The following is a 13,659-nucleotide window of genomic DNA, read 5'->3' as shown; positions in this document are numbered from 1 at the left end:
GTAATTGATTTGATACTAAATGATAATTTTATAACCTAACGTTGATTTCTGCAACAAATTAGTACCAAGTCGACCAACTTAATTTACGATTTATCAATTAAAATTAGATATATTAATATATTATAAACCTGGTATATTCAGTACCACCATGGTTTGAAAAAAAAATTGAACCAATAAACAAAATCATATAGCTGTTAATATTTTTTAAAAATAATTCGAATCATTTTTTGTATAAATTCTTACGTTTGCGGATAAAAAAAAACTAAAAAATGTTTAGTAAAATTAAAAGTAATTTCGTGTTTTAAACTCATGAAAATGCATAAATTTATTTTAATTTTTGGTCTAAGTACATATTATTTTACAGGACTTTATGGCCAAAAATGTTTTCACTGAAACACCATAGGATTACAAGACTGTAATCCCTTACGTTCACAGACATGAAATAAAAATTCCTTTCAAGAACACGCCCGGTGCATTAAAATAATGATAATAATAATAGTAAAAAACAGAGAAGGGACATAGAGAAAGCAGTTAAATCTTTCATGGTTTTATAGGTCTCGGAAAGCCACGGGTCATATGCGTCTTAACTATAAGTAACTTTAATAATAATAATATATCGATAAAAAAACATTGAGTTATGTTAAATTTTTTCTTGATTATATAAGTTTTGTTTTATTTAAAATAAATTCACCCTAATTAGCGAAGGCGTGTCGTAAAATAGACGACCACTCCGTTTTTTATTTATTTTAACTTTATATTGTGTCCCCGTAAAATGGAACAGTTTGATGTCCACATTACTTATACAATCGATGTATTGTTCAATTTATTGAGGTAGGTTGTATACTATTATTATAGTAGGTGTGTATAATTAAACGTATTTGTTATTCTTACATTTATTACTTGTTGCCTAATGCTTACAATATTACTTTTATGTTTTAACATATCCTATCATTATGTTATTGTAAAGTGAAATAATTATTTTATGATAAAATAATTAAGTTTTTTTCCATACTTAAAAATACTTGTAGGTTCATGCCATCACTCATATAAAAATATATTTGAAAATAATTAGTCTTTTTGTTTATTTTATGATAAATATTTTTTTTAACTTTATTTTTTTTAAACATTTCAAAAATAATGTTTAATATTATATCATATTATTATACCTACATAAAATAATACATTTTAAATTGTTGAATTTTTTTTTTGTGGATTTTAGAATGAATTATATTGAATTTTCAAATGTACCACCTGCATGGTTGGCTACAATTGAATTGATCATTTTTTAGCATAATATTATTATGCAATTCTGATTTCTTTGGAATAATAACACTTTGGTACCAACTAGGTATAATATAGTATAATATTTAGAATTCTACACGACATTTAAGTTGACAGGTAACATAATACTAAGCTACTGCACATGTTTGTACAAGCGTCCACGGTGACAAGAACACAGGGACCCTTATATATCATTCGTATACAAACTGACCTGTGTTATGGTGACGTTGATGGCACTGAGGCCGTTTCCATCCAGTGCGAAACCGGTTTCAGGTCCGCGACCAACAGTCGGGGCCCCAACTGCGTCCTCATAGGTGTGCACACAAGGTGATCACGAAATCGTTCGTATACCGACGGTATTTAAAACCAGCTTTGAGGTCCCGATCGGTTGAAAGCCAAAAAACTACTCAAAATCAAAAACCGACAGACGCACTTTGAAAAGTTCAATTTCGTTTTCCCACGAAACAACGACGGCGTATAATTGTTGTCGTATCGCGACCGTCCAGTATTATAATAACGAGATATTATTAAATTTGGATCGCGTATTGTGTCGTGTAGCTCGTGGTATGGTGGTCGAAGTACTGGTACAGTGGTAGTAGTAATAATAGTAGTGATATAATATAGAAGTAGTAATAGTAGTAGCGGTGGTGGTCGTGGTAGTAGATGGTCGTAAACTGTATATTATATCATGGTAATAATTTAATAATTAATAAAACAACGATGGTAAAAAAAAAAAAAAAAAACGAAAACCGAAAAACCGAAAAACAATTAACAAGTAACAAAAATTAACTCCGAGACAGACGGCGAAAACTAGACAGATGTGTAATTTTCAGTGAGACGCAACCGTCACGCGGGAAATCTCGCGAGCGGGGGAGCTGGGGGGGCGGCGCTCGCGCGACGGCGTTTAGACGCGTGCTCGGCGAATGGCAGGGATGAATGGTCCGCGGCAGACTGCCGGCAACGCTCGGGTTGTCGCGGCGCGCGCGTTCGCCGGTGGCCACCACGCACGGGGACGCGCGCGCGGTCTAGCGGTGCGACCGTGTGGCCACGCGCGTGCCACCCCCGCCGCCACCGACGCCCCCCCGCGGAGGCAATGACCCAGTTTCGGCGGTGGTGTCTTCCGGGAAAGATGTCCGAGGGGTGGTGAGGGGGTGCGAAGAGCACTCGCGTGAGGGGGGTGGTGGAGTGGGAGGCGGAGGCGATGGAGGCGCAGTGGAGGCGGCAGCGACGGACACGAGGAGGAGAGTCGTGAAAAAATAAATACACACATGTTTCGTGTGAGCACGCTAATATTAATAATAGTGTAATTATTTATAAGTGTAACGTATGACGATATATGTATTAATAGGTCCTTGCGACAAACGTTTCACTCAAATCTCATAATAACAATAGGACATTCGCCGAGACGCTGTGGGTGCAGCGGGTGCCGTTAACAATATAGGTTTTCGAGTGCAGTCCACGGCTCGTCATCACGGGTCTTCGTCGGTGGGTTTATTGTCTTGGCACTTATTGCATCGAGTAATGGCTATTCGATCTCAAAATGGAGTGAATTGGTACTTGAGATGTGTACCTACCTTATCTGAAGTCGCGCGAGGGCAAAGAGGAGTGGGTGGGACAGAAACATATTTTGTTCAACCCGACTACCCCCGAAATACTGCCAGACACTGAAAATAATATATTATAGTTGCGGCCCAAAAGTCATTCAGTGACAATTGCAGACAACGTTCACCCACCTTACTTTAGTATTATTTAAGTCTTATACCTAGGAATCCGCCCGACTACAATTTTTTTTATTAATAACCACCCATCTACCTTCGTCACCATCGTGTCGTACATCTCCATACGACCATTCAAGACCGCGGATGACTTGAACTTTGATGAACGACACGACGACGGCGATCGTTCATCGGTAATCGCAAGAACTGTTGCTCGGACGCTTTACAACAATATTATTATAACTGGAAGAATGTGATTCGTTTCAGGGTATTTGATTGTTTGCAGGGGACTTCAATGTGTTCCGATAGAAATTGTATTTCTTTAGAAACCTTTCTGTCCTAATCAAACATGATTACGTTTTACAATAAATGGAAAATCGGTACAACTACAGTCAACTCGACGTATTATTTGTGTAGGATATACTTACGATGCAAAAAACAATATATATAATGACATTATGTATATTATTGTCGTAAGTTTTTTTCGTTCGCACAATATTATGATAAGTAAGTAAACTAAATTAAACACACAATATTTTAAACCATATTACGTTATTTCTGTTTAGTCTGATACATTTTTCTAAGCATTTATCGGCGTGCCATGACATTTTATATTACAATAGTAGTATATTATGTAGGAATATTGACATTTTATAATAATATAATTTTTTAGTAATATACTAAAAAATAATCATCGTAATTTTTATTTTATTTTTTATTTTTTTTGTTTTAGGTATATGCATTTTTTAAAGTTAAAATTAACATTATGTTATTAAATAATTGTGTCTATTGTAAAATGTATGTATATATATACTGTTTTTAAGTCGACAACATATTTTAATTAGTAATTACTAATCCGAGAAATTTCATCTGTGACTAAAAAACAAGCTGTCCAACAAAAAAAAAAGTATGAAAAAAAAAACATAAACTAATGACGTTCTAGACTCTATATTTGCAACGGTCATCGCAATAATCTGTCATCTCGAACAGTTTTCAAAAAAACACTTTCAATTTCATAACTTTGATATAACATGCGGTGCAGTGTACTGGAAAACACTAACACATACACGATGTAAAGCTTTGGATGTATTAAATGACCTGTCATTGTTATAGCTATCATGTTAAATTCGAAATTGTTCTTATTTTAAAAGAACGAAAATAATAATATAATATCGAGACAAACGAACGAGACGGAAACAAAATTAAAATTTAATTTGAGTACTGTGCCTCGTGTCAATAAAAATATCCTGCAATTTTAATTATGTATCAATCTTCACTACTAAACGACCAAACAAATGATGTATTTTCATAAAGGGGTAAAAGACAATACTGGGTGTTTTATGGGTCACGTTAGTGCGCCGTTATAATCATATATGAAAAAAAATAATTAAATTATCAATATCGAGCTTAGGTCACCAATAACAATATATTACATAGTTCATTGCTCATTTATATATTCTTCACGAAGATAATGGGCATCTATCATAGATATGTCTGTGGAATCTATATATATAATATGATCAATAAATAAATAATAAATGTTATTAAGACTTTGCGTTTTATACGTGTTCACTTATAATATGTATATACTTTACCGTTATTAATTCTTGACTTAAATTATATTATTATAATCTGAATTTAATTTTGAATACATAAATTAATATTTTTGTGGTTTTTTTTTTAAGCCGTAACCGATAAAATACCAAATAGATAACACAAAAACTTAAAAATCAATAACCATCACAGCTGTTCTCAATAGCTAAAAATCTAACCTTTCACGTTTCAAATGATATTATAAAATACAGAAATGTTTACTTAAATTAAAATATAACGTTTATCCGAACGAAACGGTGGATTCGGTTATTCGTTCACATAAGTATTATGCATATTTTTTCATTTTACTCACAGAAATTAAACGAATAAATATTGATCTATCGGGGGTAACGAGCCGACGGGGACCAATTGTCCCAGACTTTGGTTCCCAGAGGGGTTTCCGGAACCTTCTGATCTCGAATCCGATGAAATTCTCTACTAATGGGCGGCTATATACGGGAGATATTCTTCCTTTTACTCGGAACAATAGGCACAGTCAATGGCTTCACTGCGGGCAGCGCAGTGTGTTCGATATCCACACTGTTCAGTTTCTTTTGAAAACTCGTAGGCAGTTGATGTTTTGGCTAAAATATAGAAAAAAAAGACTCGTTTTGTTAACCCTGTGCTGCACTATCTATTGAATAAAAAATACGACTGTTTTTGGCAACTAACACAGTGTGTAATAACGTTAAAAAAACATGACAAAATAAAATAACTATTCCGAACATTGAATATTTTAAGTTTTTTTGCTTTTTAAAAAATATATTATATATCACTGTATTAGACGATATTGATTAGAATTTCGCTTGTGTACTAAAACAAATAAACGCTCGACAGAAAAAAATTCCGAAACTATGTACATCTCGTTTCTGCTAAATTTGGCAATAGTTAGAATTGTGCATGGTTGACCTTGTACTATATTTTTAGGTCACAGAAATAATAATTCAGTACAAAATAGAGAGAAAAATTATAATTTATCAAACTTTTTTTGTTACTAGATGTTTGGTCAAGATAATATTATACCATGCACCTACCAATGCATTGTTTTTGATTTAATTTAGGTTCTTAGTGAAGATTTGTTAACACCGTGTTATTATAACACTGCGTTTTTACACGTCGATTAACACTGTAAGAAGGTTCATATAACTAAAACCTAATATTGTATTTATTTATTTATTTAATATAATATAATAATATTTTTCAAGAAAATGGAACAATATGTTTATACATTTTACAGTCATATATGTTCAAGTATTTATATTAATGACATTACTTTTATCTTTTTATGTAATTTCTGTTTTTACCATATATTATATAGAAAGGTAGAATTTGCATATTATACTTAGATGACATATTTATATAAATCGAACATTTGAGACTGATGGTTTTTTTTGAATTTAACTTTGAATCTTTATTTTGTATTGGAAGACGTTTGTATTATCTTAAAACGTTTTAGGTATCCTGAAGAATTGACGTTTCCACGGATTACTGATTTTATTATTTTTCCATAGCTTTAGGAATCGTTAAAAAAATACAAAATAATATTTTTTGACATCAGTAAAAATATACATATTGTATTGTAAAAACTAAATATGGAGATTCTATTTTATCGTACTGTAATGCAGTTCGGAAAAAATGGCGCAACAATTTATGCACAAGGTATAGATAAAAATGTCTTTGATGATTATTCTTATTGCCCCCTTGAGTGATGACTTTTATTATTAATGACTAATGAGATAAATATTAAACTATGTAATTTTAAAAATCCAACAAATAACTTATACAAAAACCAGTAAGTTATTAAGAAACTAGATGATTAAAAAAATATTTTTTTATTTTTTAACATACCATAAATAAAATCTAAAATTATAAATGGAAATTAAATTAATCTAACATTATGTTTAGAAGAAATTACTAAACAGCATTATATAATTAGCCAGACGGAAAAATAATAAATGTTTAAACTGTGTTGATTGCAGTAGTAAATATTTACAGCAGTGCACGAAACTATTAGGCCATTACTCCGCGGATTCTTTCAAACTATCCTCGTCCGTAATCTGTATTTTGAATAAGGACTTTAAGCCTGTTGATAAGTCGGACGTTATTTTGGACCGTATTGTACCTAATTTACCTACGCCGAGTGCCAGGAGGTTATTATTATTTATATCCTGAACGTGTGTAATAGACAGATAGGCTATCTGGCCGGCGTCCAACTATCGCATTTTTTCAAACAAATCAAACACGTTTCCGATTTAAATTACTCGTACATCAGAAAAGTCTCGGGTTTTAAGATAGGGAAGAAACGGCGGAGGTATTAAATGAAATGGGAGCAAAAAAAGAAGAAAAACTCAATAAATGAAATGGGTGCCTTCACCTGGTTTCACCTTAGTCGCCCGCTGTTTATAAATAAAATCTAGTCCGAGGGCGTTGGAAATTAAAAAAATATACTTGCCAAGTTATTTTCTGAATTTGACATCCAAGTTATTTGGTATAATGAAAAGAAAGAAAAAAAAAAAATGTGAAAAAAAAATTACAGTGTCTCGGTGATATTTTGACTCGTTGCCCGCTGGGCGTACACAGACTGGCGGCCATTCATCATCGAATGGTGATTTGCGGCATAAAACGTGCCATTTGATAGTGGGAACCGAAATATCAATTGGGGGAAAAAAATCATAACAAGTTCACAGGCTGTTTACGGTTTCGGTACAAATCTGCGGTAACATTTTATTTCGTCAACAGGTAAATATTATATTGTTATAATGTTTGTAATAATAATTAATATTATAACAGAAAATTGCCCGACAAACCCCGATAATTGGTGTATTTAAAGACGTGTTTTACATCGTTTTTATTTCCGGAATAGATATATAATTATCTACGTTTAATGGCCGTCAAATGATGAGCTGATCACAAATAAATTACTATGCTTACTATTACTACAATGCTTGTAAAATACTTTCTGATGTATCGCCTTTAAAATGTATAATGACTTCTGTTTTCAAGTTAGTCTTCGTCAAAATAGATCATCGAATATATTTATATTTGCATAGGTTCGTCTGATACCATGATATTATTTTAAAAATATTAAATAAAAAATGCAATAAGATCTGGAGATATATTAGGTTTACTACATTATCACGGAATAATATAGAAGCCGACACTCTTATTGATAGCCGATCTCTGGAGCTTTGGCGTTGATGTTATTATTCGAGTACCTATCTGGACTCTGGAGGTTTGGGAGTGTTGTAATGAACTATTTTTTTATATAAGAAACAATTTTGAAATTTATGAATTGTTAATTAAACTAAATAAATGTATGATTATGTATTGAAGACTATTACGTATAAAAATTATTTTGACTGATTTAAAACACTATTTAAGACAAAAAAAAAAATTTAAAAAAATATAATGGTATCAATTATTGAAAATTATGATAGCGGCCGACAGCTGATTCTGATAAATATCTATATAACAGTGCCCATGAATTCAAGGCCATGTCCCAACTTTTTTTAAATAGCAGGATTACGATTTGGGAAAGTGTCAACACCTGTTGTTTTGGTCGTAAACACACTAAATTGTATTTCATACCCATGAAATATTAATTAAAATATGATTCGCCATTACCAACTTAATATACGTTGAAAATTAACTTTACAAGATAATTCTCAATAATATTGTTTGTCAACTGTAAAACTAGTTTAACCTACCAACAATTTGTGGAATGACATTTTAAAAGTTTTATAAGACACACATATTTAAGTAATAATATACTATGCATACTTTTCGAGCACACGAACTAATTAAAATTTGTTTCATAACATACATGTAGGTATGAAACATTGTTACTGAGGTACAGAATATATTCAGGTATTATCCTATCATTATATTATAAGTATGGTATAAGTAATATTTATAAAATAATTTTAAGAAAAACATCGGAAATTCGTGTAAAATTCAACCGTATCTCAAAAGAAAATAATACTGCTAAAGTTTTGTGAAAAGTATAATTTTTTAAACGATACACCTACCTGAGACAATCACATATTTAAAAGAAAAAAAAATCACGAAAAACTTATTTTTAACCGTCAATATTATACGCAACATACACGAGATTTACATATATTCTATAAATACGGATGTAGTTTACACAGTTTATCTTTTTTAAACCTCAAGGATTGGCAGCTTAGTATTTGGATGTGTGACTCAATGACACACGGCTAAAAGGTCAAGAATTCAAAGAGCGAATTCATCACGTGCATTTGAGTAGACGGCAATTACACGACGAGTGCATTGAACTATTTCTATTGATACGTAATTTTAACTGTGCGAATTGAGAATTCAGCATCACGCGTGGCTTGCATTGGTATAATAATAATATTTGTGTAAATTCAATATAGTATGTATTATATTATTAACGTGATAATAGTATAGACATTTTTGATTATCCGCGTAGAGCGTTATCGACTAAAAATAGCGTATAAACAAAATATATCGATATAATACGACAGAACCAAATAACCACGTCATAATATAGTGTAATATTATTTTATTTTTTTATTGATCTCAAGCCCGGCAACTATGGACATTGGCCGTTTTTCTATGAGAGGGGTACGGTCGGGTCGGAACAAGTGGGTGTATGTGTGGCAAGGATTTGTCACTAAAAACCCGGGTGGTCACCCATCCGGGCACTAGTGGCACCGACTGGTGCTTGCACTCAGAACACGTCACGTGATCGAATGCAACCGAATATGAACCTTGTACATTCCGGCAAATTATTTGTATTTTTAAGTTATTAAAAAGCACACGGCTACTATATTATATAGAAATATAATACATCGATATAAAAAATAAAAATGTCTCATAAGTTTTAAAATAATATAATAACAATATGATGTACATATTATTACATTCAAATTGTTTTCCATTGACTGTCGCATATTGTTACAAAATAAAAAATATATGTGTAATATGTGCACTGGTATAAATTCCCAAATATAGTGATCACAGCTGATTAAAAATTATTAATGTGGATGGTGTAGAGATGTTTTTAGTAATAAATTACGTTATATTTTACTATGGGTCATAATGTTATATTCTGAGGGTTGGAGTTGTACCTAACCTGAAATGTTACTCAAACCAAAAAAAACGTTACAAATTAAAGCACGTTGTCTTTAAGAAATAGTAAAATTTTGTCTTTTATAAATATTTACCATATTTTATTGAATAATTATTTATTTATTCATTTAGAATTAAATCAAAATGTTTCCATAAAAATAAAAACTAATTGCTAATTAATTCATACTCGGTTTACCAAACATTACCATCCAGTAGTTTTTACCAGCTACCTATAAATATTCTATACAAGTACTATTTTTACTCAATTTATACTTAATAATTGAATAATTTATAAGATCCGTATACTAAATACTACTTATAATAATACAACAATTATAGGTACGTTCCGTAAAAAATGGACAAACGAGAGCGTGGTGTAGCTAAATTGCCTATACAAGGCGCCGAGTTATCATACTGATATTATCACTGTTAAAATGATAATAAATAATAATATTAAATTAAATCAAAATAAAGTCCTCAGAGAATCTATAGCGGAAATCGGTGGCAACATAATAATATGACGAAGGGTCGTGGACACAATACAGTACATTGTTCCTACGGCATGGCAAGTATCCACCAGCAGTGTTGGGAATTATCTAAATAATTATGTTACGATTTATCTTATGCTTAGCTTAAATAAAAAATGGGCCTATCCAGATAAATTTATCTAACCCCTACACAATTATAAAACCAATGTTACTAAAATTATAATATAATAAAAATTATTTATAAAATTAGAAGAGTATATTTCTTGTTATTATTGCCAACGACAATATTACTATAATACGAGAACCTGCATGCGGGCTTGCATTATACATCGTATTCTACTAGCCATAATAAAGATGCGTCGTCTTGGCACCCATAAATTGTCCAAACCCCCCCTCACATATCTCATTGTTTTGTACCCGATTTGCACCCATTTGTATTCTCCTTAAAAAAAATTGTACCCCTCTCTCTTTTACGCAAAACCAAATCTCCCAACCGGGTGCTGTAACGACGTCGTCCTAGCACCCGGAACCACCAGGAGTCAACCGATCGATTTCGCACCGATCTCAATTTTTTGTGCCCATCTGAACCCATCCTAAAAATTTTTGTACCCTTCTCCCTTTTACGCAGAACCAAATCCCCCGTCCAGGTGCTGTAACGACGTCGTACTGGCACATAGCGTCTTTATTGGATACGCAGTGCTTGGTTTTTTTTCAAAATCAATGTTTTTCAGTTTACCTAAATGTAGTAACTCATCGATGGTAGTAATTACATTATAGTACTATTGTATACGAGTATATAAATATATTGTTATTTGACAAAATTACTTTGTTGTATTTTACTGAATAAAATGTTCAATTTTCAAGTTTTAATACAAAATCACGTTTTTTGAAGTATTGAACTTCTTTAACTAAAACTGCTGACCAAATATGAACATTAGTTTAAGTTATTTTATTATTTTTTGTTTGTCATGAACTCGAGCAAAATAAAAACAATATAGTTTTGGATGCAACAAAGTTGACATTAACCTCTTCAAATGTATATGGAGGTTATGTAAGTGGAATCGAATACATCATGTTAATATACACTTATAAAGACTAATGTCTCCGTTTCATAATAATTTGAAAAGAGGTTTAATTAATACTGTTTTTAAAATTCAAAATTAGTTTTTATTATTTATTATTTTGGTTCATTTTTTTGGTAAATCAATTGATTTAGATTACAAATAAGTCTTCGTTGATCCCTGAAAAATACTGTAAAGTCCTAATTGGGGCAATAGTTTGGTTCTACTTATTCATGTATAGTTACACCAAAAACTAAAATCGATTTTCTCGAAAACAGGTTTTGCGTATAAATTCCCGTTTCATAAATCCGCAAATACCTACTATTTTTGAATTACAACCAAATAACTAAAGTTCCAATGAAGTTATAAGGCAAGTTCCATTCAAGTCAAATTAAAGTTAAGTTCCAGTACCATTAAAGTGATGTTCCATATAAGTTTTATTAAAGTTAAGTTCCAGTTCCATTAAAGTGAAGTTTCATATAGGATTAGAAGTTAAAGTTAAGTTCTTAAACGTTCTATTAAAGCCAAGTTCCAGTCAAATGAAAGTTAAGTTCAAGTTAAATTTAGTTGAGTTCCTTAAAAGTTCTATAAAAGTTAAGTTTCAGTCAAATGAAAGTTATGTAGCTTTTATTTAAGTTAAGTTCCAGTTCCATTAAAGTTACGTTCCAGTCAAATGAAATTGAAGTTCAAGTTAAATTAAAGTTGAGTTCCTTAAAAGTTCTATTAAAGTTAAGTTCAAGGCAAATGAAAGTTGAGTTCCAGTTCCATTACAGTTAAGTCCCATGAAGGTTTAAAGGATAAAGTTAAGTTCCATAAACGTTCTATTAAAGTTAAGTTCCATTCAAATGAAAGTTTAGTTCTAGTTAAATTAAAGTAGAGTTCCTTAAAAGTTCTATAAAAGTTAAGTTCCAGTCAAATTAAAGTTATGTAGTTATGTAGGTTTTATTTAAGTTAAGTTCCAGTACCATTAAAGTTAAGTTACATGAAGGTGTAAAAGTTAAAGTTAAGTTCCATAAACATTCTATTAAAGTTAAGTTCCAGTCACATGAAAGTTAAGTTCTATAGAAGTTCTATTAAAGTTAAGTTCCAGTCACATGAAAGTTGGGTACTAAATAAGTTCTATTAAAGTTAAGTTCCATATAAATTTTTATCAAAGTTAATAACCCGGACGGGGAATTTGGTTTTTGCGTAAAAGGAAGAGGGGTACAAACATTTTTAGGGAGGGTTCAAATAGTTACGAAAAATTGTATCGGTGCGGAATCGATCGATTGACTCCTGGTGGTTCCGGGTGCCAGGACGACGTTTTTACAGCACCTGGACGTGGGATTCGGTTTTGTGTAAAAGGGAAAGGGGTAAGAAAAATTTAGGGAGGGTTCAAATCGGTACAAATCGGGTACAAAAAGATGAGATAGGTCCGAAATCGATCGGTTGACTTCTGGTGGTTCTGGGTGCCAGGACGACGTCGTGACAGCACCCGGTCGGGGGATTTGGTTTTGCGGTAAAAAGGAGAGGGGTACAAATTTTTTTAAGAAGATTACAAATGGGTGCAAATTGGGTACAAAACAATGAGATATGTTAGGGGGGTTTGACGATTTATGGGTGCCAAGACGACGCACTTCCATAATAAGCATATTAAAATTAATTAGGTATAGGTTTATTTCCCCATCAATTATAAAAAATAAATTAAAATTAACTTCATAGAGCTGTATCTCAAAGGCTCAATTCGTTGTTAATATAAATATTATGTCATTATATTTATATAAATCTAATATTACAAAAAATACTAATAAACAATAAAAATAAGTGTAAAAAAATGATATTTATCTAGATATTTACAGATAAATATTGTTGTATTGTTGTATTTATCTTTATCTAGATATCCAAATTTAAAGACTGCATATAGATTGTTTCTTACCACGCCTGTTACCGTGGTTTCCGGGGAACGCTCTTTTAATAAATTTAAATTAACTAAGACGTATTTTCGATCAACTATGTTGCAATAGAGATTACCCAATTCAGCAATATTGTCAATTGGGAATAAAATAACGAAAAACATCGATTTTGAATACGTCATTGAAGATTTCGCTCAAAGAAGTCCAGGAAAATTAAGTTTAAAACTAAGTACCTATAATATGATGAATCGCGGACATTTTCCCCTCGATTTTTATCGGTGTAGTAACTAGTAGGACATTTCCCCCCCCCCCCCCCGATATATTTTTGATGCAGACATTTTCCCCTCATTTTTTTTAAAGTTTACTAATATTATAATATAATATTGTTATTTGATAAGAAATTAATTTATGCCTATTGTCTAATATTTTGAAATATTTTCATAAATATAATAAATTATAGATGTATATTTTTGATCAACTGAACTACTTGAATCAAATTCACAAGCAGTCATTA

General features: G+C 31.6%; 1 protein-coding gene across 3 annotated transcripts in view; it reads right to left on the bottom strand.

The window, feature by feature from the left end:
* LOC132945448 (serine-rich adhesin for platelets-like) overlaps positions 1-2,237 on the bottom strand; it is a 265,662-nt gene extending 263,425 nt beyond the window's left edge. For all 3 annotated transcript variants that reach the window (XM_061015194.1, XM_061015196.1, XM_061015195.1), the window contains exon 1: positions 1,493-2,237. The gene's annotated coding sequence lies outside the window, so the exon portion shown is untranslated. The remainder of the gene's footprint in view (positions 1-1,492) is intronic.
* Between the last annotated feature and the right edge of the window lie 11,422 nt (positions 2,238-13,659).

This window comes from Metopolophium dirhodum, chromosome 5 (genome assembly GCF_019925205.1).
Source record: "Metopolophium dirhodum isolate CAU chromosome 5, ASM1992520v1, whole genome shotgun sequence".
Taxonomy (NCBI): domain Eukaryota; kingdom Metazoa; phylum Arthropoda; class Insecta; order Hemiptera; family Aphididae; genus Metopolophium; species Metopolophium dirhodum.
This window is presented reverse-complemented; position numbering and strand designations above follow the sequence as displayed.